Consider the following 6,380-nt stretch of genomic DNA (forward strand, 5'->3'; position numbering starts at 1 on the left):
CTAGGTCTAAGTGACCATTTGAGAGAGGGAAAGGGTTGAAAGAGACCCGATCTTTGTGACCACCTCAACGGGGACTAGGTTTGCAAGAACCGAACCTCGGTAAAACAAATCACCGTGTCATCCGCTCTATTTCTTTGGTTGATTTGTTTTCCCCTCTCTTTCGGACTCAGCTTTATTTCTAACGCTAACCCCGACTTGTAGTTGTGTTTAAAGTTGTAAATTTCAGTTTCCCCCTATTCACCCCCCTCTAGGCGACTTTCAATTGTATCAGAGTCGGTGCTTCATTAGAGTTTAACCACTCGAAGTGATGTCGGGAGATCACGCCAAGAAGGACATCGTGACTGGCGGTGACAAGTCTACATGCCACGGGAAGGCTCCTTCGGGGGAGTCCGGCAACAAAATGAAGGGATCGCCTTCACATGCCAAGTCGCATCGGAGCGGCAACAAGAAAAAGAAGATGAAGAAGGTGGTCTACTACGAGACCGACTCTTCATCACCATCTACTTCCGGCTCCGACGTCGTCCGTCACTTCAAAACGCCATGAGCGCAAGAAGTTTAGTAAGATTCCCCTACGCTACCCCCGCATTTCCAAACGCACTCCTTTACTTTGCGTCCCATTAGGCAATCCACCGGTTTTTTACGGTGAAGATTATTGTATGTGGAGTGATAAAATGAGGCACCATCTAACCTCACTCCACGCTAGCATTTGGGATATTGTTGAGTTTGGAGCGCAGGTACCATCCGTAGGGGATGAAGGATATGATTTGGACGAGGTCGCCCAAATCTAGCACTTTGATTCCTAAGCCACCACTATACTCCTCGCCTCTCTATGTCGAGAGGAGTATAACAAGGTGCAAGGGTTGAAAAGTGCCAAGGAGATTTGATATGTACTCAAGACTGCGCACGAAGGGGATGAGGTGACCAAAATCACCAAGCGGGAGACGATCGAGGGGGAGCTCGGTCGATTCATCCTCAACCAAGGAGAGGAGCCACAAGCAATGTACAACTGGCTCAAGATCTTGGTCAACCAAGTGCGCAACCTCGGGAGCACCAAATGGGATGACCATGAAATGGTCAAGGTTATTCTAAGATCACTTGTTTTTCGTAATCCTACACAAGTTCAATTAATTCGTGGTGATCCTAGATATAAGCTAATGTCTCTCGAGGAGGTTATAGGAAAGTTTGTGAGCTTTGAGTTGATGATCAAAGGCTCTAAACAAATCGTCAAGCAAGGCGACACCTCCACACTTGAGGTGCAACCCGTCGCATTCAAAGCGACGGAAGAAAAGAAAGAAGAGTCTACGTCAAGTAGGCTCCCCATCGACACCTCCAAGCTCGACAACGAGGAAATGACGCTCATCATCAAGAGCTTCCGCCAAATCCTCAAGCAAAGGAGGGGGAAGGATTACAAGCCCCGCTCCAAGAAAGTATGCTACAAATGTGGTAAGCCCGGTCACTTTATTGCTAAATGTCCTATGTCTAGTGATAGTGACAGGGACAACGACAAGATGGGGAAGAAGAAGGAGAAGAAGAGATATTACAAGAAGAAGGGCGGCGTTGCCCACGTGTGTCGGGAATGGGATTCCGATGAAAGCTCCACCGACTCCTCCTCTGACGAGGACGCCGCCAACATCACCGTCAACAAGGGCCTCCTCTTCCCCAACGTCGGCCACAAGTGCCTCATGGCAAAGGATGGCAAAAAGAAGAAGGTAAAATCTAGAGCCTCCACTAAATATACAACATCTAGTGATGAGGGTAGCTCTAGTGAGGATGAGGATGATTTGCTTAGTCTTTTTGCCAACCTTAACATGCAACAAAAGGAAAAACTAAATGAATTGATAGGTGCCATTCATGAGAATGATGAACTCTTGGATAGCCAGGAGGAATTCCTTATTAAGGAAAACAAAAGGCATGTTAAAGTGAAAAATGCTTATGCTCAGGAAATAGAGAAATGTGAAAAATTAACTAGTGAGCTTAGCATTTGCCATGACACTATCTCCAACCTTAGAATTGAAAATACTAATTTGATCGCTATAGTTGAAAAGAGAAATGTTTGTGATGATTCAATTGCCAATCTTAAAAATGATAATGCTAGTTTAATTGCTAAGATTGACAAATTGAATGAATCAATTTCTAGCCTTAAAATTGAAAATGCTAGTTTAATTTCAAAGGCTAAAGATTTAAATGTTTGCAATGCTTCTATTTCCAATCTTAGAGATGAGAATGCTATTTTACATGCTAAGATTGATGAATTAAATATTTGTAAACCCTCTACATCCACTGTTGATCATGTTTCTATTTGCATGAGATGTAGAGACATTAATGTTGATGCTATCCATGATCACCTAGCTTTAATCAAAGAACAAAATGATCACATAGCTCAACTAACTACTAAAATTAATGAGCATGAGATAGAGAATGAAAAAATTAAATTTGCTAGAAGCATGCTCTATAATGGGAGATGCCCTAGCATCAAGGATGGCGCGGCATTGGTTTCCAACAGGGAAGCAATGTCAAACTCAATGCCCCTAAAAGATTGTCTAATTTTGTTAAGGGCAAAGCTCCCATGGCTCCGAATAACGAGGGTTATATTTTATATCCTGCTGGTTATCCTGAGCACAAGATTAGGGGAATTCATGCAAAGAAGTCTCATTCTATTTCCCATCATGCTTTTATATATAAAAATGAGGCTTCTAGCTCTAGGCATTCCACTCACATCAAAATGCCTAAAAAGAAATCTCCTGTTGCATCAAATGAGCCTAATGTTTCATTTAAGACTTTTGATGCTTCTTATGTTTTAACTAACAAATCAGGCAAAGTAGTTGCCAAATATGTTGGGGGCAAACACAAGGGCTCCAAGACTTGTGTTTGGGTACCCAAGGTGCTTGTTTCTAATGTGAAAGGACCCAAGACCGTTTGGGTACCTAAGAACAAGGCCTAAACTTGTTTTGTAGGTTTATGCATCCGGGGGCTCAAGTTGGATCATTGATAGTGGGTGCACAAACCACATGACTGGGGAGAAAAGGATGTTCTCCTCCTACGAGAAAAACGATGATCCCCATAGAGCTATCACATTCGGGGATGGAAATCAAGGTTTGGTCAAAGGACTTGGTAAAATTGCTATATCACCTGACTATTCTATTTCCAATGTTTTTCTTGTAGATTCTTTAGATTACAATTTGCTTTCAGTTTCTCAATTATGCAAAATGGGTTACAACTGTCTTTTTACGGATATAAGTGTTACTGTCTTTAGAAGAAGTGATGATTCAGTAGCATTTAAGGGAGTATTAGAGGGTCAGCTATACTTAATTGATTTTAATAGAGCTGAACTCGATACTTGCTTAATTGCTAAGACTAATATGGGTTGGCTCTGGCATCGCCGACTAGCCCATGTTGGGATGAAGAATCTTCACAGGCTTTTAAAGGGTGAACACATTTTGGGACTAACAAATGTTCATTTTGAGAAAGACAGGGTTTGTAGTGCATGTCAAGCAGGGAAGCAAGTTGGTACCCACCATCCACACAAGAACATCATGACGACCGACTGGTCGCTTGAACTACTCAACATGGATCTATTCGGCCCGATCGCTTACATAAGCATCGGCGGGAGTAAGTATTGTCTTGTAATTGTGGATGATTATTCTCGCTTCACTTGGGTATTCTTTTTGCAGGAAAAATTTCAAACCCAAGAGACCTTAAAGGGATTCTTGAGATGAGCTCAAAATAAGTTCGGATTAAGGATCAAGAAAATAAGAAGCGACAACGGGACGGAGTTCAAGAACTCTCAAGTAGAAGGCTTTCTTGAGGACGAGGGCATCAAGCATGAGTTCTCTTCTCCCTACACACCCCAACAAAATGGTGTAGTGGAGAGGAAGAATAGAACTCTACTAGACATGGCAAGGACCATGCTTGATGAGTACAAGACTCCGGACCGGTTTTGGGCTGAGGCGATTAACACCGCCTGCTACTCCATCAACCGGCTCTACCTTCACTGAATCCTCAAGAAGACATCATATGAACTCCTCACCGGTAAAAAGCCAAATGTTTCATATTTTAGAGTCTTTGGTAGCAAATGCTTTATTCTTGTTAAAAGAGGTGGAAAATTTAAATTTGCTCCTAAGGCTGTAGAAGGTTTTTTACTTGGTTATGACTCAAACACAAGAGCATATAGAGTCTTCAACAAATCCACTGGATTAGTTGAGGTTTCTTGTGACATTGTGTTTGATGAGACTAATGGCTCTCAAGTAGAGCAAGTTGATCTTGATGAGCTAGATGATGAAGAGGCTCCGTGCGTCGCGCTAAGGAACATGTCCATTGGGGATGTGTGTCCTAAGGAATCCGAAGAGCCTCCACAAGCACAAGATCAACCATCTTCTTCAAATCAAGCATCTCCACCAACTCAAGATGAGGATCAGGCTCAAGACAATGAAGAAGAAGATCAAGAAGATGAGCCACCTCAATAGGAGGGCAATGATCAAGGGGGAGATGTCAATAATCAAGACAAGGAAGATGATCAAGAAGAACAGGGTCAAAGACCACCACACCCAAGAGTCCACCAAGCGATTCAAAGAGATCACCCCGTGAACTCCATCCTCGGCGATATTCATAAGGGGGTAACAACTTGATCTCGAGGCGCTCATTTTTGTGAACATTACTCTTTTGTGTCGTATATTGAGCCATATAGGGTGGAAGATGCATTAAGAGATTTGGGTTGGGTGTTGGCAATGCAAGAGGAACTCAACAACTTCATAAGGAATGAGGTATGTCATTTAGTTCCACGTCCTAACCAAAATGTTGTAGGAACCAGGTGGGTTTTCCGCAACAAGCAAGAAGAGCATGGTGTGGTGACAAGGAACAAAGCCCGACTTGTGGCCAAGGGATATTCACTAGTCGAAGGTTTGGATTTCGGTGAAACCTATGCACCCGTAGCTAGGCTTGAGTCAATTCGTATATTACTTGCCTATTCTACTTACCATGGCTTTAAGCTCTATCAAATGGACATGAAAAGTGCCTTCCTCAATGGACCAATCAAGGAAGAGGTCTATGTTGAGCAACCTCCCGGCTTTGAAGATAGTGAGTACCCTAACTATGTGTATAAACTCTCAAAGGCGCTTTATGGGCTCAAGCAAGCCCCAAGAGCATGGTATGAATGCCTAAGAGATTTCCTTATCACTAATGGCTTCAAAGTCGGCAAAGCGGATCCTACACTCTTTACTAAAACCATTGCAAATGATTTGTTTGTATGCCAAATTTACGTTGATGATATCATATTTGGGTCTACTAACAAATCTACTTGTGAAGAGTTTAGTATGATTATGATTCAAAAATTCGAGATGTCTATGATGGGGGAGTTGAAGTATTTCCTATGATTTCAAGTGAAGCAACTCCAAGAGGGCACCTTCATTAGCCAAACGAAGTACATTCAAGACATACTTACCAAGTTTGGAATGAAGGTGTCCAAGCCCATCAAGACACCCATGGGAACCAATGGGCATCTCGACCTTGACATGGGAGGTAAATCCGTAGATCAAAAGGTATACCGGTCGATGATAGGATCCCTACTCTACTTATGTGCATCTCGACCAGATATTATGCTTTCCGTATGCATGTGTGCAAGATTCCAAGCCGATCCTAAGGAAGTTCACCTTAGGGCCGTGAAAAGAATCTTGAGATATTTAGTTCATACACCTAAGTTTGGTCTTTGGTACCCCAAGGGATCCACCTTCGATTTAATAGGTTATTCCGATGCTGATTGAGCAAGGTGTAAAATTGATAGGAAGAGCACATCAGGGACTTGTCAGTTTTTGGGAAGATCCCTAGTGTCTTGGGCTTCAAAGAAACAAAACTCAGTAGCTCTTTCTACCGCCGAAGTCGAGTATATTGTCGTAGGCCATTGTTGCGCGCAATTACTTTGGATGAGGCAAACCCTTAGGGACTAATGTGGTGCAAATGTGGTCCAAAATGTTAAAAGAAAGAAAGCAATCCATGCATATCTAGTAAAAGTATAAATTGGTTTAATTCCAAGCAACCCTTGCACTTCCCTTATGCAAACTAGTTCAATTCTGCACTTATATATTTGCTTTGGTTTGTGTTGGCATCAATCACCAAAAAGGGGGAGATTGAAAGGGAAATAGGGTCAAACCTTTTTCTAAATGATTTTGGTGGTTGAAATGCCCAACACAAATAATTGGACTAACTAGTTTGCTCTAAATTATATTTTCTACAGGTGCCAAAGGTTCAACACAAACCAATAAAAAGATCTAAGTTAGGATTCAAAAGAAAGGAGCAAAAGAAATCGAAGAGAACCCTGGTCTGGCGCACCGGACAGTGTCCAGTGCACCACCGAACAGTGTCCGGTGCACCAGGGGCGATCGACTCAA

Source organism: Zea mays, chromosome 7 (genome assembly GCF_902167145.1).
Source record: "Zea mays cultivar B73 chromosome 7, Zm-B73-REFERENCE-NAM-5.0, whole genome shotgun sequence".
In the NCBI taxonomy this organism is placed as follows: domain Eukaryota; kingdom Viridiplantae; phylum Streptophyta; class Magnoliopsida; order Poales; family Poaceae; genus Zea; species Zea mays.